Raw genomic sequence first — 22,312 nt, forward strand, 5'->3', positions numbered from 1 at the left:
GACAGATAGGTGCTTCATTTAAGAAAATTTGAAATACAAATTAGTTTATGAAGTAGTAAAGAAGATGGGTATATTTTGCTCTCAAGGTCACCAGACTAGAACTTTATCAACTGTTAAGGGTCAGAAAAGAGAGCCCTTACCAACAAACCGACCTTAACTGTCATGTCTGTCTCACAAATATCTGCAGCCATTTAAAACTACCTTTAAGATCCATCACGAACATTTTGTAAAGCAGAAAAAGTGAATGAATTGTCTATATTGTGACTTCAACAGATGTTACGTGTTCAGAGGACTAGCCTTATTCTGCTGTGCATTTGGGTCATATACTGGCTGAAGATGCTGCAAGACATTAACGGTAGTCCTTAGGAGAGCACTTCACAGTAAATAAAGGCATTGATCAGATTCAAAATCTGTATAAGGTATCATTGCACAAGAAGTTTTGTGTACATATAATTTTCTACCTCTGCCTCCACGTGATGTGTACAGTGAAACACTAGGCTAAATAACTGATACCATGCAATGCAGATATTCTCATCTGTTTAGCACTTGGGTCTGTGTATTTCCAAATGAGTTCTAGCGAGACTGCTTGTAAGCAGAGCGCAGGGCAGCTAATGCCCTGAGTCTGGGAGAAGTACCACTCTGATGGGACAGTCTCCAGAAACATGAGGATGATGTGATTGCTTCTAAACTTATGGCAACTTAGTAGAGGAAGTTTAATGCTGTCCTCTGTGCCCAGGTTCAGCTGCTGTAATCAAACACTACAACTTACAGCAGGCATCAAAGTCTCTTGATCAGGAGAGACCTGAGCTCTTAGCTTCCTGAGCAGAGTTGTAAAGATTTAGGCTTCCGTTACTGATTGTGTTTTCCTGTAAGTACAGGAAATGCATTGGCATATCTGTAGGAATCAGGATGGAGTGTTACTGGACAGACTGTCAGTTGGTGCTCTCAAAAGGTTGAGGATGGTTCTTGCAGAATTCAGTACTGATGGAGTAGAAGTGCTGGCTGATGATTTGTTTAAATGTGTATTGTTTACTTGATGCTGCTAACTTTTATGAAGAGATATCACTTTGGCTTCCTAGAACTTCTGAAGGTATTGTAAACATAGTTGAGAGTCTATCAACAGAGAGAAGTAAAATATTTGGAATTCTATGCTGGAATGCTTCCTCTTTGTTCTTTCTAGGAGTTGTGTATCTCTTATGTTAGAGTCCAGCAGGATGGAAAGCAGAAGCAACTGTTTTTCATTGGCAAACATATCAAATGAATGAGGGCATCTACACGCTTTTTAAGTAGTCTATTGCAGGTGTGGATTTAGGCATTTTCATTATCAGTAGATAGGGCAATGGCTCATTAAACTGGAGTAAATTAAGTATTCAATAAATATTAAAGGTTATTATTATTATTTTTTTACCTCTGATGAACCACAAAATCATCTGATCTTACATATATTTCTTTAATCTTTATTACCTCAACCTCATATGTATTTTAACCTAAGTCACTGTTTTTCTAATAAAAAAAATGCAAGGGGTTGTAGATCTGTAGTGGAAATGCTAAGTCATAGCTTGAAACAGTGATTGAGCACCTGGTGGGAAGGCAGGGCCAAACCAGGGGAACTCACCTGCAAGCAATGAACCTGAGTGACTGGAAGGGATGGAGCCAGGATCCACCCCTTCCCAGAACTCATTTAAGTGTTGGTAGTGGAGTTAAGGGTTTTTCATGGGAGATCCTTGCATGCCTAGGGCTTCTGAAGGTAAGCAGCTTATTTCCTTTACCCCTGTGCTCCTGGTTGTTGTATTCAAGCAAATCCTCACTTGCTGTAGCCTGGGACCTTGCTGCTTTGATGTCATTGCTGCACTTTCCATCTCATTACGAGATTGCTGCCGTTATACTTACAAATGCCAGATACTTAAATATGTAGAGGTAAATGAGGATTCATTTGAGAAGGAGTCTCTTCTCCAGGATGATGTACTTACATGTCTGCAAACTTTAGTTTAGAACTGATTGTACTTTAGTCTGTGTTTTTAATATTGTTTTTATTAAGCGATAGACAAGATCATCCTCGTTAGTATTCAGGTAGCAAGTCAGTGATATTACTGACTGTTTTCAGAGAATTGAGTCAGGTACCCTGAAATAGTAGTAGGAGCAGGTGTGTGTTAGAAAACATTGACTTTGATCAAAGCCTTTATTAACCCATGTAAGGTTGTAGTATGGCCCTTAATTTGACGTATCTTTCACATGCAAGCACAATATTAATTTACTTTAGTGAGAAGCACCACAGGCTGCTTTCACACAAGTGTAGAGTGTAGGATGTGCTTCTAAATACTTAGGGCTCCAGATCAAATTTGCACTCACTGACATCGTGTCTTTTGTAATTGCTTTCAAAAGACAATTTATTCCAAATTGTTCCATAAATTTCCACTTATTTTGTTTGAGAATAGGACCATACAGATGTAGCTCCATAGCTCGTTTTTCAAATTTGTTTTCTTTGCCTTTGAATAATCTTTGTGTGAACACCATTTTGATTGTATCAATAGATAAGCATATCAGGGTACTACTTGACAGTTACACCAAAGAACTCGAGAGAAACACAGCATTCAGTGTTATCGGGGGAGATGAATGCGTAGTGGTATCTGGTGGAAAAAGGAGCGTGCACGTATATATATTCAGATATAAGTTAGAAATACTGTACCCATGCTGCTCTGTATTTCTGTTAAGCCACAGCTGTACCCTAATGGATAGAAAACCATTGGTGATAACATCTCTCTGCAGGGCAGAGACCTCACCAGCTAGGGCTTCATCCTACAATACAAGCTGGGCACACCCAATGCTGTCATCCAGTGTCGAGCAAGAGTTCAGAATGTCAGGCAAGTTTGTGGTGATGTGGCATGTTTGAGGCCAACTAAGTTGTTCCACGGATTAATGCTAGGTCCAATAGTAGCTAGGCAGGTCTAAAGTGAAACTGGAAAGTCAGCCAAGGGTCCACAGCCATTTCTTACACCATGGCTTAGGCCGGAGTTGAAGAACCATGGGTGAGCTAAAAGGGGTCTCCTGTGCCTGTGGATAAGAGGTGGTGGCTGGAGGCCCATGTGATGCTGGTCAGGGCTGATAATCAGAGCCCTTAGGGCCTTTATGATTTCCTGTGATTTATTGCATAGGTGTATTATTTAGGCTTGGGCTGGGTTTGCCCTACATAATGGTCATTTTCCTATGCGTGTGTATGTTTAGATGTTTATGTATTGTGAGCAGTGCCTTTTTATGAACTGAGTTTTTGTAGGGTTTTCTGCAGGTTTTAGTTTTCCTGGTGTTGTAAGGTTTGTTAACTCCGTGGCAAAAGACATTATTTTAAATGCCTACTTTGGTGCTTCTCGTACAGCTTTTCTATCTTTTCAGTGTATATAAAAGAGCATTGTGAAACTATTCCTGTTCTGACCTCTGTAGATTTACAGCCTTATTTCAAGATAAATATTTAAAATAGCCTCTCATAATAATGTTTGTCTCACCAATGCAGCTTGGCTGACAGTTTGTAGGGGTAATGACTCACTGTCACTGAGTGGAAGATCTCAACTCTGGCAGGTAGTTAACATAATTGTTCTTTTCTCTACCTTCTAGTGCTTTGCATTATGAAACACAGACGAAGAAATTCTTACAACAGCAAAGAGATGTTTGTAAGGTGTTGGTGTTCAGTGTGTTCCCTAAAATGCTGTCTTTTCAAAGGAGGCAGCATAATGATGGTTTTAGAAACAGTGCTCAAGTAGCAGATGAAAATGAATGAGATTTTAAAACATTGAATGGCATTTTAATTTTTTCACTGAAACATGGTGAAGCAATACCATTCATTACAAGCACTGCAATACTTCAAAACTGTCTTAAAATGAATCTAAATGAGAGAAACCTCATACATTTCTCAGACCTGAGGCTGTTAGTAAAGAAGTATTTTAAATACATTATTTGAAGTTAATATATGAAATGTGGGTACCTGGATGTTCAATTAATGCATTTTAAAATGTAAGCTATTAATATTGTTGTGAACATAAAATAGGTCTTCTGAGGGCTTCCTTGTTTTTGGTTTTCCCCTCTTTGTGCATCTCTCAAGGTTAGTAAGCAGGAAAAATGAGAGGTAATTAGTTTTGGCCTTTTAAATTTTAGTATGCATTTTCTACTGCAGGCCTGTTTGTACGCATACACACAGATGAGGTGCTAGTCCTTTCTTTTAATCTACGTGTCATTACCAGAATTAAAGGCTGTTGTGAGGAAGTGCCAATTCTTGTGAGGCAAGCCACATGGAAGATGGCTGCAGTATACAGGATTAATGGATAGGTTACAGGATTAATTAGGGAGCTGGAGACTATGACAAGATGATGAGAACCTCAGAGGAACTGGGAATGTTTGGCTACGGAAAGAAAGGCTTGGTGAGGACCTAGCAGCAGACTTCTGCCTGAAGCAGTTTATGGAGAAGATGTGCTCAGTTCATTCTCGGGGATGCGGAGTGAACAGATCAGAGGCTATAAACACCATCTGCAACAGGGAAAATCCTGACTGGAAGGAAGGATTTCCTCCTCAGGAGAAGGGTTAAGCATGGGGAAAGGTTGGCCAGGAAGGTGGTGGATCTGGGTGCTGGGAGATCTTCAGGATTCAGTTGGACCAGTTGTTATCTCTCAACTCTTATAGTGGGCTAAAGGGATCATATTGCAAGTGCAGAGCTCAGAATCTAATCTAATGTCTTAATCTAACAGAAATACGAGGAACAATCACTGGTGTTTCAGTTACAATAATAGTAACAGTCACAGTCCACATTAATTAACACAGTCTAATCAGTGCAGAAAAGTGTAAGCACAGTTAAAACTGTTAAGCAGAAAACCTTCTGGCAACTCCTCGTTCTCTGATACTGCCCTCAGCTTTATCATAGAATCAGAATCTTTAGAGTTGGAAGGGACCTCTGAAGACCATCTAGTCCGACTCCCCTGCAGTGAACAGGGATAGCACAGCTAGATCAGGTGGCCCAGGGCCTGATCCAGCCTCACCTTGAAAATCTCCAGGGATGGGGCATCAACCACAGCACTGGGCAACCTGTGCCAGCACCTCACTGCCCTTACTGTAAAAGACTTTCTCCTTACATTTAACCTAAATCTGCCCTCTTTGAGCTTGAAGCCATTTTCCCTTGTTCTGTCACCATGGACCCTGCTAACGTGTCTGTCCCCTTCTTTCCTACAGCTCCCCTTTAGATACTGAAAGGCTGCTATCAGGGCACACTTAATATAGTAGTTTCCATTGTATGCTTCTATATTCTGTAACTTTAATATGATGCAGAAGAGAACTTGCAATTAGTTATTTCAAAAATAATTGCATCACATACATCTTTGCTTCATTAGGTCTGTCAGAAAAATGAGCAAGTGCATAGCAGCACCACAGTTTAATTGTTTTGAAATGGCAATTATTCTTTTACTTCTATTTTATTGCTGTTAGGAGTTCAAAGATAGTTATTTTGGATCTTGTCAACATTTCAGCAGCTGGAGAAATACAGGGGTTGCAGTATTTTTGCTCAAGCTCTTTCTTTAGTTTAATGGGTTTAGCTTTTTGTGCTAAGGTTGGGATGTGATATTCTGCTACCTCATCTACTAGGATTTCTACACCTGTGTGATCCCTAACAGGAAAATTATTTGAAATGGTTTTTTTTTATTTATTTGTTTTTTGCCTTTTATAAGAAGTTTAAAGAATTTAGTCTGAGCTGGACAAATTCTGGTGATAAGATGTATTCAGAATGGTACTGTGGTTTAGTTCCAGTTTGCCACTACTTCACCACCTTCTTACCAGAGGTATATTTACAAATCCCAGTGAAATGACTCAATCTGTTTTTCAGTTCTTTACAACACAGTCTTGTGCTCTCTAAACCTATTCTGATGGACTGGTTTGCTGTAGAAGTGATGACTATAGTAGCTCTCCAATTTCTAGAACATTTGATTTTTGATTTATTTTTTTTTTAGTATCTCTGGGGCTTTAAAAAAAAAAAAAATTGTATTTAAATTCATGTAAAGAAATCATAGAGCATAATTAGGATTCTCCCAGTAGTGGTAGTAGAGCAACTGAGACTTTAACCATCATTCATTGTGACTGTGAATAGCTGCTGGATTACCCTGAAGAATTTTTCCACTTTTTTAAGTAATCTAACTCTATTAATAGCATTGTTACATGCACTGTAAATTTTATCTTAACACTTACTCTGCTTATAGTGACTATACTGTTCATTCACTTCAGTTGTAGCGGAGACATCTCAGTATGGTTGTTTCATTATGATTTCTATTATTTAACTAGGAAATTTGAAAGAGGAGGTGCTAAAGATTAGTGTGTTCTGCATCTGGTAACAAGAAGTATGTCAGTGTAATATTACTAAACAAATGTCTGTCGTTTCTGACAAAAAAAAAAAAAGGTGCTGTGAGGCACCTGGGATGCATTAAAGTGGTTGCATTTGTTTTGTGTTGCTTTGGTTATACCATAAAAGTATATTATTTCCCATATGTGTTTTTTGTTTTTCTTCTCTTATCCATTGGATTATAATTCCTGTGCTGCCCTCTTTACTGCTGCAAACATTTCAATAAATTCATCAGGAAACTTCCAGTTTTTGAGCAGCAATTGCTTTTTTTTTTTTCCCCCTCTCTTGATTTTTGCTCATGTGATTTGTTGGTACAAATCATGCTTTCATAGTAATGCAAAATGCACTGCTGTGATTTTTTTGAAGGGCCCTTGGCAGTGGACTAGCCAATGTATCAACTATTGGCAAAAGGATCAGTCTTAGCAGCACAGGATGACAAGTAAGACATCCAGGCATGTTTTATCTACTGCTTACTGTGCTTTAGTTTTGCGTCATGACCATGACTTGTGGATTTAAAAAAAAAAAAAAAAAAAAAAAAAAAAAAAAAAGGAAAACAAAGCCATAGCAAAGGTGGTGGTAGAAGATTGACAGATGACTTGATGACTGGGCTGAAGAGGTACTCAGTTCTTCGCCTGTTCTGCTTCACTGTTTTAGAAATTGCTTAGAAGCATCATCCCTGTTGAGCTGGAGTCCTGGAGAGGTGTGGGCGGTTGATTTGCCCTCTGCCTGAACTTTTTCAATTTTCAGAATAACTCAAGATGTCCATTGCCTATGGGATACTTCCTATTCAGTGTTTTTTCCAAAGGTCAGAGGAATGACCTAGATTTGTAGAAAAATACTATTATAAAAGACTACTTTTCTTGCACTATTTTCAGATTTTTGTTCAGCTAAATGATTTGTAGGTCCTATGAGAGATCCCTAGAGTAGAAGTAAGGCTTACAATGTTTTCAAGTGTTATAAACTGTGCCTTTCACCAAAGGGAATCTCATTGTTAAGAGGGAGAGATAACGTCACTGGCTGTCTAGTTATATATACAAAGACATTAATGATGTTCATTATTTTGAAATGAATGGCTTAGCAAATATCATACTCAAGTGTCTCCTGCACTGCTCAACAGAGACATTGCAGTTCCTGCTTGTCATGTTTGTTCTTACCTCAGCACTTTGTAGAGTGAAAAGGTCACTTAGTGTTTTGCAGGAAAATAGATGAGATTTCAGCTGCTTCTCCATGCGTTAATCTGCAGTAATTTATATCATGTAACATCTTCAGAAAAAACCAGTGAGTCATGCTGCTTTGCTTTCATTTAAAGAGAAATGTGTAGTTTAAACAGGTACTAATTGTTACACTTTCATAGGTACCCTGATAATCCTGATGAAATATACAGCTGGCAGGCAAATGCTCATTTTTGTCGTGCCACCTGTGGTTTTGTCAGCTTCATCGTGAGAACTAAAATTAATAGCTAAAATGTAATTCTCTTTCTAAGAAGAACATCTTTTGGCAACCAAGATCAAAGTTTTCAATTGTTAATTATTCTCATAATTAATTGCCTAATTTTTAAAATTGTTATTTCTATCTACAAATTATTTAAATTAGAGTGGATCCCTTTCTTATCTTCCTTATATGTCATTTTCAGGTCTCTACATTCAAGCATCCTTCTCTAAAAGTAGAGATTATAGCATATTGTATGTGGAGTAACTATACAATTTTATTGACTTAGAGGCGTCATCCAGTGTTTTGTTTTTAACCTATAGTATATCTCAGTCATGTTATAGAAATCCTTACAACAGTGTAAGTAGCTTGAACATCGTGGTGTTCGTGAGGAACATCTTAGTCCATGAAGTTTCTGTGTGTGGCAGTGTGCTTTTTTGGCTTGTTAGCTTTTCTGTAATTCTTAAGGAAATTGCTCTGCGTTTTATTCCAAAAAATGTCTTCAAGAATTAAGAATAGAAGTTCGCTGTCTAGCCAGGAAAACTTCATTTACAGTTATTTCAAGGTTGTACTTTCAGAAATGATAGATTTAACTTCTCCATCTTTCTGCAGGATATTTTCCAAGCAGATTCATTTGGGACTTTTCACTGCACAGATATCTGATTTGTGTGTGATTTGATTTTGATCAGTGTAATAGGAAAATCATTATAGCAGTAGCTTCTTGTTTCCTGCTCAACCTCTTCATCAAACTTTTCTTGTTATGATTCAGGGAAAAGTGTAGAAAAGGTGAAGATCAGTGTAATCAGCCCCATTTATACTAGACTTTACAGGACAGAATTAAAACCTGAACACAACCCAAGTTTTACCTGATGTTTCTTATTTCCTAGCTGGCATTCGTCCTCAGTGCAAAGTGGGTATGATTCTTTGTTGGCTTTTTTTTTTTTAACATGCTGCGTGATTTCTCAAAGATTTCTTTGGTTTTTCTTTACAAAGGAAAATCTTTTCCTGTCCATCGGAGAGCTCATTAGTTTTAGCAGTTTGTGCTCAGACACTGAGATTATAACAGCATTTTCCCTTAGGTTACCAGGCTTTTCTTCAAGCAGCCCTTTGATATTTGGTATATGTATAATGTGCATGTGGATGCTTACTCAAATGAAAACGGATAATGAGAAGTTCCCTGAAAGATGTTGATGACCTGTGTGCTTTTCTGATTCTAAGGACTACATTTTGTATTGTCATATTTTGTCTCTTTCTTTCAAATAACAAATCACTCAGGTTGAGAGGATTATACTCTATTTGTGTGGCAGGGGAGGGCAAATGATACAGGCATGCCAAAACTCTTACTGATTGAACTGAAAGGTTTCTGTCAAATCTGAGGTGCTTTGGCCTGTGTGTACCTGCAACATATTTTCTGACTATTGCTGTTCAAAACTAAGGACACTGAGGCAAGTAGTTACCTGGTAGTAGCATGGAATTTATTTTTCCAGCTGATCAAAAGCTTTGTAGAAACTAGTATGAGATATCCTGTGATATTTCAGATATGCTACTCAAAATACTCAAATGTTTTTCTTAGTAAACTGCATTTTTAAATCTGCCAATGGACTGGATTGGAACTCATTCACTCTATGCTAAATTTTAAACCACAGCATTAAATACTACACTGTGGCTTGTATAAATCTAAATTACAATGTGGACAACTGTCCTTATCAACAAATGTCTTTGTTGTTGTTCTTCTGAAGTCTGATTGGTAGCAGATGCAGTAGGAGCCAAACTGAAAAATTGGAGCTGCTTAAGCTTTTGAGGCAACTATGTTTGAAAAGCAGCTTTTTGTATGATCACAACTGAAAGTCAGTTTTGCATTGTGACAAAAAAAATTGCTTAACTTTTTAAAAGTGCTGTAGCAGGGGAAGTAAACACTATCCTGAACTTCCACTTCAAGGAAATCCATGAAAATCTGACTTTCCTTCTAGAGCCTTACCAAACCCTCTACTGACTTCTTTCTGGCCTCCTCCAACTTGAATGTGTTTTCTGATTATGGAAATTAAAAATCATAAAGCAAGTGTAAAAAGAAAAGTGAGATAGAAAGCAAAGTTGCATAGATTTAATGGTTTATCACTTTTACATTCACCTCTTATTTACAAACCCATTTGTGAACTTAGTTTGCTCCCTTTAAAATGGGAGATTTGTGTATAATGAAAAACACCCCACCAATTTTTCTGAACAGAAGCAGACCTATTAGGTCTGTTTTCAAAATATGATTTAGTAGAAGGTTTTTATCTAACCTCAGAATGCTTTTGAAAATGCAGAAGTAGTTTCAAATGTGAAGAGGTTATTTAATGTTTCTCCTTGTATGGCAGGAGCAAGTACACTTCAATGACTCCACAGGTATCTGTCTAGCCAGCTCTTCAAAATGCAGAGGTTCTACACCTTCTCTAGACAATCTGTTGCAATTAGTTCTTGTCTTTGGGGAGTATTTTTCAAGTCATCCAACTTAAATACCCTATAATTCATTTTAGGACTGCTAGTGCATTTCATAGAGGATGTGAATAGTCTTCATTCCTTTCCTTATTATTACGGCATTCTGTGCACTTGAAGATTATTGCCCCTTCTCCTGCCTAGAGTTACTTCTCTAATGGAACGAACAAGCTTGTTTTTCTCTATTATGTCTTATAGACCATATTTGCTAGCTCTGATATTCTGTATTTTCATGATTCTAGCAGTTGATCCAGGTGATTTTCTGTAATATTAAAATGCTTTGGCAACATTATGTTTTGTGTTAAGTTCAATTTGACAATTCAGAAGACTTTGAAATATGATGTGCTATTACCCTTTCACTTTTGCAATTCTGTAAGTTAGTTTAAAAATCCAATTCTTGCAGGTCAGGTAGAATTAATTCCATTCTGCTCTTTACCAGCGCTGGATTGGAACTGACTTCCCTACTTAATTCATCTATCACTACACCATCTACAAAGAATTTTTTATACTCTCAGAATGTAGTTATATGAGCATGTAATGATGATGAAGATCTTCATTCAAAGGCAAGTTCTTTCTACTCACTTGTTGCAGCTAAAAATCTAATAAGTCTGCTGTATTTTAACTCTTTTTTGCTCTAGAAGTGAAAAAATCACCCGTGGCACATCATTTAAAATGTATATTGTCATTTAAAATACTTTCATGTGTTAAATATTTTTAATTCATGTTAGCTATCTGTGTAGGACATTAATCTGAGACAAGTTGATTGCAATGTTCATATCCTTGGTCTGATTACTGTAAAGCCAGCTAGATCCCTAAAGTCTTCTACCCTGAAATTACAAGCAAGTATGCTGTCTCAGCAATTTGGTAATCTTTTATGCCTCCCTTGACACTAGATAAGGCTTCAATTGCAACTGTCTTCTTTCTCTTCTGTGTAGGAATCTTCTCCTACCAGCCATGCAATCATGGCTGCAGCGTATTTTAATGAACTTTTGCCTTTCTCTCACACTGATATTTATATCCACTGCTTTGGATTACCTTTTTCTCTTCTGAAGTAATGAAATCTGGTGGAGCCAAGAATTGCAGCTGACTTTTCCCAGATTCATCGTTGTGAATGCTTAAAGCTGTTCTCTAAATAACTATATCACGAATCTTTCCTTTTCCTCTGTCATTGACATTTAAGGCATCCATAGTCTTTGTCAGATATTCTTGTTAAAAGGCCCTCAATGCATTCTAAACTCTAAAATATCATTCAATTTCTTTCTTCTGTGTCTCTACCCGTAAATTGATTTTTATTTTTTTTTTTTCTCCTCTTTTACTCTATAGAAAGCAGGGCATCTCCTGTACTTATCAAGTATTTTATTCACTTACCATTTTCTAAATAGCCATTAATTACCCCTTTAGTAAAAACCTCAAAAAATGAAAAACAGCCTACTACCTTCTAGATAGTGTTCTCAGAAAGTTTATCCTATGTTGCACTATAATACAAATACTAAAATCAAGTCCTAGCGATTCTTAGGGAGGTATTTTTCACTATGCCAAACACAAAATTGGAAGGAGACTTTAGCTATTTTCATATGGGCTGGGGAAAAGTCACAGTGGAGTGTGGGTCTGTTACATGTTACAGTATGTCCTGAATAGGAATGCAGGTGTAAGACCTTAGAAAGGTCAAATTTTTAAATTAAGTTCCTTGTTATTTTTTAACTGATCTGATTAGGGCAATCTCATGAAGGCTTAAACCTATAGATCTCTACTTAATCCGGAACGTTATATGTGAGCATCTCTGGAGGGTTAAAAGAAGAAAAGAAAAGGAAAAGCAATCCCTAAAACACAACAGCAATGTGAAATTTTAAAAAAGAGAACTATGCTAAAGCATAGCGTAACTGAATAAAACAGTATTTAGGAAACATCTTGAAAACTGAAAAGGTAGAAAGATGAGATAGAGATTATTTAAACCTAGTCTCCTAGTACAAAAATAATATTTAACGGATTCTAAATATCTCTCGAAGTAAGAGTTGATGGGGGGAGAAAAAAGCAGAGTAAAGGAGATTGCTGGGAATAAAAAGGACGAATGCAGATATTCTGAGCCAAAAGAAATTACATCTATCCCAATATTTTCTTGCTGTATAGTTTGTGTGTGAAGTGGAAAATACACTCATGCATATGATGATACTTCTCTAACATCTGTCTCAGTACAAGAAAACGTGTGGTTCAGTTACTTAATGAACCAGAATGGATGTTGTTGCATTTAAAAGTGCTTGATAAATTTTCCACCTATAAGTTTTCCTACTCTTTTTTTGAGGCACTGTAAATTTCTGTTGTTTAAAAGTCCTGTGGCATACTGTTTCAGCTAAACTGCATATGGTGTGAAAAATGATTTTGTTTTGGTTAAGTCATTATCCAGGTGGTTTTATTGGATGCTCTATTAAGTCAGTCTCAAATAGGAATCCAGTGTTCTGTGGTTCTGTGGACTATTTCAAAGTTTCTCCCCTTGTCACTGGAGTTTTCAAAACTCAACCATTATCAGCTTTCTCACTTCCACTCATCAAATGACTGCTCAAGCAGTAAGGCAGGACCAAATCTGTGCAGTAGTTTTTATTTTTCTTTTAAAAGATAGCAGAAAATCATTCCATTGATGACTTTACACGGCTGAATGAAGTTTCAGGCTCTAAGGATGGCTGACAAGCAGAAGCATTCTTGCTGCACCGAGCAGGAAGATTCCTGCAGTATTTAGCAAACGGTGTGATACTGTAGTAGGTTTGCCTTGTACCTCAGCCAAACTCCCACCCAGCAACTCATTTATTCTCTCTTGATCGAGCAGAATAGACAGGGAAAATAAGGAAAAGAAGGAATAGAAAGTTTGAGCTTTGAAGGGTTGAGGTAAAGACAGGATAATTGCTTACCAGTTCAGGCAAAAGAGACTAAATGCAGGAAAAGGTAAATAAATTTTTTGTCATCTAGTATAACTTTGGGTAGTGAGGAGCAAAAAAACCAGCACTGAAACAGCATCTATCATCCCTGCTTTCCCAGGGCTCAGTTTCTCTCCTTCACTCCTGACTCCACTCCATCCCTCAGGTGGCACGGGGCTGTGGAAACATGGACTAGAGTTGTTCCTCTCTGCTTGCTCCCTCCTTGTCAGTTTTCCTCTATTTCAGTTGGGATCTCCATAGGCCTTCAGGTCTGTGCACTGCTCCAGCACAGGTACTCCTTGTGCTGCAGTGAATAGCTGCTTCACCATGGAGTACCTCTTTCTCCTCTGACTATGCTTTCTCATCCTTTTGTTCCCTTATGCCCTCTCTGGATGCTGTTTTCTGTTCTTTCTCATGTATGCTTTCCCAGAAGTGCCACCAGCTTTGTTGTTGGGCTCGGCTCACTTGGTCTATTGCAGAGGTTTCCTGTGCAGCCTCCGTGCAGTTCCCCAAACCTTGCCACCTATGCCCAGTGAAAACGTGGTTTTCTCTGAAGAGAAGTGGGGAGTATAGTGACTAGCAGCAGTGGAGGAAGCAACTGAGGAGGTCTTGGAGGCAGCTGATGGGCAAGCTGTGTTGTGCTGGCCTTAGTCTTCTGAGGCCTTTCTGCGGCTTTTCACAAACAACCTTCTTCTAGTTACTATAAATATCATCACAAAAATCAGCCTTGTTAGTTGTTTTGTCAATTCTATGCTTTTTTTCTAAAATCTAATCTGTTGTGACATTAGTTTCTATATTAGTTTCTATAGACCTTCTCTAATTTGTACCTCCAAGTCAAATAGTTTCACATTTTTCTGATCAGAAAAAAATCTGAACAATTTTATGCTTTTGTCTATTTTCCATGTTTGCGGAGAGTGGCAGTTTTGGAAGATTGCCTTTACCCAGCAGAGTATGTGATCCTTCAGAAATACTCTTGTTGGAGTAGGTCCTGATATCTGCTTTCCATCCCAGCTCTGCGCTGTGTTGAGTACTGTGGTATTCGGAATATGGGAGGTCTGGGAAAAAAATCTGTGTATGATTTGGCTTTGTTAAATTCCCTTTGCTTTATAGATCACTTCTGGTCGGTCACAAATGAATTCAGTAATGCTTTTAAAGCATCTAAGGGAATCCCTCTGGGCAGCCCAGGACTGATATGTTGCAACGACAACTGGAGTTACATTTCTTTTCATAATTAAAACAAACAAACAAAAAAAAAGCAAAGTAAACCTAGTACTTACAGGGGTTATGCACAGCTGTAATGAGATCCATGATGGTAATGCTCTTTAAAAATGCAATTGCAGTAAATAGGTTTACTCCTGAAGAGTAACTCAGTGTCTGTATTTTGTAATTCAGTGGCTGCCGGACCTAATCTATCTGTGTATAATGAATTTTTTAAATAATAGCTCCATTTTCTTTGTATATTTACTGGTAGTCTTCCTTCCTTTTAAAATATTCTTCCGGATTATTTTAAAATGTAACCTTACGTGGTCACTATATGTTAAAACTGAACATTTGTTTTCTGGGTATCACAGGGAAAACAAGCATGTTTGTGACAGCAGTTATAAAAATAGAAGATGGAAGTGTTAGTGTGCCTGCAAATGGTATTGTGACATGCGAATAGTCTGCAAATGTATCCAAGGATGTCTGCTATTTTACTTTACTAGCAGGATAATTTCAACAAAATCACAAGCTTCTGTTTTGCTTTTCATACCATTTTTTCTGTGAAAGACTGCAATCTTTTGTTGCTCTGTTAATCTGTTTTTCTAATTAAGTTTTACTGCTTATCTTGTGGGTGTCCTCTGATAGACTTACTGTCCATTTTCATAATTCTGTGTAAACTGTAGAGCTAGTTTTTCTTCCCCATATGTATTTTCTGGAGTCTTTGTAAATTAACATATGCATCTGCAGTAATTTTGAGAAACAAATGATACATCAACCCAATTTAGAATCATTAGCATATGAATAACATATTACTGTTAGCTGATTTCCCATTAATTTTTGCATATAAAATGCAATTATTGTTGCTAATGCTTTTGTCCAAGCTCTGTGCAAAGATTCTCTGCGATGCCAACAGACTGTCGTTACAAGGCTGTGCAATGCCATAAATATAGTATAACTTATTTGCATAACTGATTGTACCACCATTTCTTTCTATTTTTTTGTTCAATTAAATTATTATCTGGCCTGTCAACGGCAAATGTATATTGTTGCATAGCATACATTAGCATTTTAAAGTATGATGGGCTGAAGGTAAACTGCTTAATAAATGTGAGGATGCACCTAAGAGAAAAGGAAATGGTGATGCCATTGTTTAATGTGCAGTACATCTGGCATGCAATTTTACATGTGCACAGAAGGTGAAGCTCAGAAAGGTCTAATTGTGTTGTAGTAGAACTGCATGTTTTTGGAGTGACTTAAAATACAGTTGTATGTAGAATCTGAAGATTTCAGTTCAGCTGGATGCTTATTGAAACCTTGGTAAAATGAAAAATTGTAAGTTTTGGGTATATGTAGGAAATTTGATCATCCCTCCTCCTTTTGAAGAGAATGATTTTTTTCAGATTACTACACACGTGCAGGAGCCATGTGATAAGCCTGCGCTAGTCATAATAGTGATTTATACTGGCTTCCAGAAAAATAATTTTTTTTTTTTTTTTTTTTTTTTTTTTTTTACCAGTAGGAGTTAACTAAGAGATCTGAGTCTCAGAAACAAAGTGAAAAATCCAGCGTTATGTAAATGGGTATGGACTTCAGTCCTTTTGAGACCTTACTTGGGCAATAAGACAGCATAACTCGTTAACTGAACTTTGAGCTGTAGAGAGCTTTGGAAGACAGAGTGAACTTAAAACAGATGGAGCGAGCTGATGGAGTGGCCCCAGCATGTCCGGCTACTTAAAATGGATTGAGTTTCCTTCAGAGACTGAAAGAGATCCAATATCCCTTCAACACTCAAAATTGAATTAAAATGTAGTTTTTCACTGGCATCACTGCTAAAAGCGTAACAGCATGCATCAAAGGGTTTTCTTTCTCTGCAGGTATCGCTAGATGCCCCAAAGTTCCCAGCAGTATATGGGAGGTCTCTCCAACTGTTTCAGAAAGTGTCAAGTTGGTTGCACATTGATCTTATTCACTCAGTGGTACTTTGCAGATATGACATTAACATACCTTTGTGTGCGGATGAGACCAACTATTTGGTCTTTGAAAGTGCTTGACAAGGGTTCTCTCAAATAGCTAATGGTACTCACCTCTACATCCTCCTCCTATCAAGCTTATCTGGCTTATTTGAAGAAAAAAATGTGAGGACAGAATTTAGTAGTAGAAATAATTTTCAACCTCCTAGGAGCTCTTCTTAAGTCACTGTCTAACATCCTGTATTTCTTGCAGTTAGAGAGGAGCTCCGTAGCTTCTGTTTGTGAAGTGAGAACACTTGCCAAAGCATTTGGATCTCTTATTGAGTGTAGCCATAGACTTTGCATGTTCTGTCTTCTTTTAAATGATTAACTGCATTCCTCTCTTTCCAGCCACAGTATCTGAAGCTTTCTTGCATAATTTTTCCCTGAATTGCCACAACTGTTCATTTACCTGCAGTAAGACTCCTGTTTGTTTGAGGAGAAGAAACAGTGAATAGTGTAGCTTTGGAAGATGTAGCCTTTGTTGACAAGTTGTTACTTTTGAGTTCATCACTTGCAGTTCCTCAGTACTTCTGTTCATCCAAAATGATGCTCGAATTTTAACTTGTCAATATGGGAGGATAAGAAGATGTATTTTTAAAAGGAAGCAAGGAAAATAAAATCACATTAGGATGTGATGCAAGGGTTTCATTCCTTGGAAATGTGTGTTTGAGCTGATCAGGTGCTTAGCCTAACCCTAATGAATGACTCACTCTCTTAGTCTGAAAAGCCCACATATTTAAACACATTATTCCGCTGCCCTCTGAAAAGGCTTTTATTTTGTGAGGTAGATGTGGTGTTGGGAATGTTCAGGCATCAGCTGCAGAGTGAGCACTGTGACAGCTGCTTCTGAGTCACACTGCCTGCGTTAGCACGGATGCGGGGTTGTTTACTCCTCAGTGAAATGCACCAGTGAGCAAGTTAGCAAACTGGAAGGGCTGCTATGACCCAACTGTACCCATCGGTCTCTGGTAGAACTGGTGCAGCACTGTCATTCTGTCCCCATCGCCACAAGTTCCCACCTGTCTTGTTTCCCATAGCTCTATGAGGGACAGTACCTCTGCCTGGAGTGTAAACTTACTAATTAAGTTTCTTCATTCAGAAAGGTTTATTTTAGCCTTTCAAATCTATAGCTGTGGTATAAGGTTAATTGCTTTTATTGAGTCAGATAGACACTGATATAGAATAACTTAAATTTGAAATTTATGTAGCATCCACTGTTAAATGCACTGGATCCTTGGAATAAAATGACTTCCATGTCTGTCTTTAGATTGCAATGAATCACAGGAGAATGTAAGAGTGATATGGTGGCATTTTGTTAACTTATTTTGATTTTATCTTGGTTTCATACTATTAGTATCAACTTTAATGAGTGTGGAAAATACAGTTTTAAGGCATTCTCTCATCCTTACCCTTTCAACTTGTGAATTGATATACAGTACTTAATTTAATAAACTACAGACATTAAAGTTAGGCACTGGCTCACAAAGGTGCTTCTGATCATGCTTGAGCGACACATGCTTGTAAGTCATGTTGGGTGAATTTAAGTGCGTTTTTGATATAGAATGTGATTAAATGTAAAAACAAATAGTAAGGGTCTAGGGATCTAAGACACATTACGCAACTTACCTGCGTTGTCTATTTGGAAATGTAAAAATGTTCATAATTAAACCTAAGAAAGCTAAGAACAGCACCTTTGAAAGTAAAGTATTAATGTATTGGTTCTAGACCAGGTTTGTGTTGTCAAGCACAAAGAGAGAAAAAGAAAATAAAGGCAGAGAAAAGCATTCCATGTAATCCCTGTTCTTATGAATGCAGATTGATAACAGTAATTTTAAATGACTGCAAGAACACTTGAAGTTCTCCTGAAGTGAGTAGTTTGTAAAAAATTTTTAAGAAATAATTAATTTTTGATCTCTTGGGAAAAATGAAATTGTATTTGAAAGGAGATATTTCAATGTTAGTTTAGCAGCAATGATTAGAAGGAATGAAACAGTGTGTAATTGGGAGAGGGTGATACGTGGAAGAAGAATCAAGACAACATTTGTGGAGAAATGACAAAGAATTAAGTCATGTGATGCTGGGGGTGAGCATGATGGACTTGATACTGCCTACCTGTATCTCTGGAATGCAAAATCCCTCACAAAAGAACCCTGAGAAAATTAAGTAGGGGACAGGCCAAATGTCTCTGTATGATCAAATATTTTATGTTCATCAGTTCCCCTCTCCAAAAATTTAAATGTATACATTAAAAAAAAAATCCCTCTAAATTCTTTTTCTTGTATGCTCAGATTATTTTTAAAGTAATAGTTTTCTGCGTTTTCCTCTAAAGAGTGAAGATTTACAAGAAAGGTACTTATCAACCATGAAATATGTGCAGGTCCTAGGCACAAAGAATTGCTTTTGGAGCACCAGTGTGCTGAGGATTATTCACAGAAGCACTTTAGTGCTGTGCGTTATACCACAGTGCAGAGATCTGTCTGCTTTTACAGTGAGCTTTATGCTACTACAGATAAATCTAGAAATAAATGATTTATGTATTTTTAGATTTTAGTGTATAAAATAAATCTCAAGATGCAATTATGCAGATGGCAGTTTCTAGAAATTCATCTAAATTTCTAGAAGATGAGAAGAATACTGAAAGAGTAATTTCTCTGGAATTCGTGAGGTGCAAAATTGCTGCTTTGTTTCTTGCTTTGTAGAGGCCAGATAGATATGTCTATGGAGTAGCACAGATGCTCAGGGTAGATACAAATGTTACTGTAAATTCTAAGACAGGTATTTTCCTTCATAAAAATGTTTTAGCTTGAAAATAACACCTGTGCTTACTATTATATCATGCAGTATTGTTTGTGCCTTAACTTTTGGTGTAGCCCCCCCTAGGCAATCTGTTCTAGTACTTGATCTAGCAATTGACAACTCTCCCTATGGCAAGGGGCTGGAACTTGATCTTTGAGGTCCCTTCCAAACCATTCTGTGATTCATTGTTGACCATTAACAACTGAAACTCACAAACAGACACATCAGATTAATGTATTTCTTATTTGACCAGCTGGCACTGCTATTTTTCCTTTTTTTTTTTTTTTTTTTTTTTTTCTAACGTAGTCAAATCTCTACATGATATTGAAGAAACATGATTTATTGCTGGTCTTTCAGTTCTTCCTGGGCCATACGTTCATCCTTTGTTTAATCCCTTTTTTTTTTTTTTTTTTTGGTTTTGCTTTGGAAGCAAAAACATGAAAATACCATATTCCATATGCTTTCGGTTTCTGTCCCCTTTGAATACACACTGGGGAGTGATCCTTTTGATGTGCTGCTTTAAGAGAATAGAAACAAACATCTGAAAATACAGATGTGAATTTACAGATGAGGAAAGTTAGCTGACACTAGCAGCAGTCATTATGAAAATGTCATCCTTCTCTTTTTTTGAGAGAGAGAAAAATAGACTTTGAAGCTGTTCTGTAAGATGCGAGGTGACCAGTATGGATGGCTTTAACTCTCTCAAATGCAAGGAAGGTTGCCACGCTGGAAGAGCTGTAGGTTCATCGAAGAAGGATGGAGCAATGGCAAGCAGCTGTCGATAGTTCAGCATCCAGTCTCAGATCAGAGCACCAGGCTTCCTTGGAGACTTTGCAAGTAAAAAGATACAGGAGAATAACAGAGATCACACCAACCAGATAAGATGCAGACCTCATCTGTTAAGTGTTAAATAAGAATTGTTTTGTGTACGTGCTGTGTCATGATTTGAGTAGCAGTTGTTATAGACTGAAGAATGAGCTCTGGCAGAGAAAGCTTCTCAGACTTTTTCTGAACATGAAACAACCTTTTCCTCCCAAGTAATTTATAGAACTTGTTTATTGCGTGGGCTGCAATCCTTACAAGGCTCATATAGCTGTAAGAGCTTAACCTTCCTCGGATCATTGAGAGAGTTTAGTCAAACTTTATACTGGATATAGTGGAGCATGACTCATATCAATCCTTAGGCAGAACAGTTGCCAGTTTTAAAATAACTAAAAATGGAGGGGGGGGAAGGGGGGGGGGGGGGGAGGGAGGGAGGAGAAGGAGGAAGGGAATTAACTTTATTTGTGCTGTAAATAACTTCTTAAAAGTCAGATCTTCAACCAAGGAAAATCAGAATTGCTGGTGAACTAGGGGAGATATCAAAACTTGAAAATAAACTTCTCACTGAATCCTTGCAAGGCAGGCTTTCCTTCAGCCTTCTGCTAGAAATCCCTTTCAATTCAATGGTATCCAGCAGCTTCCAGCAGTTTCTAGCATTGAAAGACCTCGAGTCCTTTCTGAGTCTCTAGGAAATCGTCCTGTCACCTTCATGCTCGACTGACAATCTTCTCTTCAGAAGTTAGTTGCACTGCACACGCGCTAATGCCTGACTGAAAAAGAAGTTGGGTTCTTTAAGCTTATGAATAACAACGGCAGTGTTAATAAAGAAAGAGTAGTGTGGTAATAAAAATCTAAAGGTATATTTTGTAGATTTCAGCTGCAAGTAGCTGAAAACAGGTCTTATTTTTTTGGCATTAAAAAAAAAAAGTTGTGTGAAAAGCAATGCTGGTGTGAAAAAGAAATACATAATTGTTTTTATAATCTTTGCTAATATCATCCAAAAGGAAGATTTTTAGCAGTACGAAAGCTTACTAAGAAGACTGGAACAGGGGTCAAATAAGGAAAATAAGCATCTTAAACTAAAAGTTTGTTCTGCCTTCCATTCCAGGATTTATGGTTCTTCTGTGCTAAATGGACTGCATTAATTGTCCTGTATTGCTGAAATATCAGTGCTCAGCAATAAGGTACAGTCTTATGAATTATGTGGTAGAATTCTGGCAAATATTTATTCTTGGAAAAGGATGCATCTTCAAAATTATATTCTGCTTTCTTCTGTTTTCACAATTATCTTCTGCTGTTCCTTCTAAACAGCAACTACATCCTAATGGTCAACATATTTTTTTCTGTTGAGTAGATATATGTTAACGTATGTTTTAAATGCTTCAGGATTCATCAAATCAAAGGAAGGAATGGACTGTATTGATTGTGTATGCTGCAAGTTATCAAAAAGTCTTTCTTGGTAAAGAATTCACAAAACATTTCTTTCAAGTTGGGAAGTTATTTAAGTATTGATTATGGAAAAGATTTAATTAATCAGTGGCAGGTTTGTCGTTAGAAATAATGGTGCCTAAATCATTCAGTGCAGCTTTGATATTGTTTCTACAGTGTGTGTATGTATATATATTATATATATCTATATTCATAGCAGTTGGACTAGATGGTCTCGGAAGTTCCCTTCCAACTGAACTAGTCTAAGTTCATATTCACTTAAAATATGTGGCATCCATGTGTAAAGCAGGGTTTTGAAGGGACAGCAATGATGTGGAATTGGTAAGAATTAGATCCATTTGAGCCTTTTTGCTTTGCACAAGCCTGGACTTAGTACAGCAAAATAACAGACTGAGGCCCAATTTTGTGTGTCAAAGGACACACAGAGATCATCTTGACTGAGCTGTGCTTGCTGTAGAAGAGAACACAGTGGACTTTGTGGATTTAGGGAATTTACCTGAAGTGCCACAGAGACAAGTAACCTAGTATATGTTTTAGCGACCACTAAGTCATTTCATTTTTAGGCAAAGAAACTTGAAAAGGCTCTATGGAACCTACCTCCAAAATGACCTCAGGCTTGTTAAGAGAGGCCTCTTGGAAGAGGGCTCTCTAAACACAGGTCAAAAGCACGTTGTCCTGAAACCTCAGTTAAAACATGAAAATTTCTACACCTGACATCATGTTTTCTGCAGCTTTAGTAGCTCTGAATCTGCAGTGAGCTCATCTTATCAGCTGGTAATGGCAGTGCTGGTTGGGGTGTGGTCATAAATCACCACATGACAGTCAAAGCTGTCTCCAGACTGCCATAGAGAACATGAAAA

The 22,312-nt window shown here is 37.5% G+C and overlaps 1 protein-coding gene across 1 annotated transcript in view; it reads left to right on the plus strand.

Annotated features, from left to right (window-relative positions):
• Positions 1–22,312, plus strand: part of ADCY2 (adenylate cyclase 2) — a gene marked incomplete at both ends in the record, with an annotated part of 203,697 nt that overhangs the window by 96,540 nt on the left and 84,845 nt on the right. The window lies entirely within an intron of this gene.

Source organism: Tetrao urogallus (assembly GCF_951394365.1).
Source record: "Tetrao urogallus genome assembly, chromosome: 3".
Taxonomy (NCBI): domain Eukaryota; kingdom Metazoa; phylum Chordata; class Aves; order Galliformes; family Phasianidae; genus Tetrao; species Tetrao urogallus.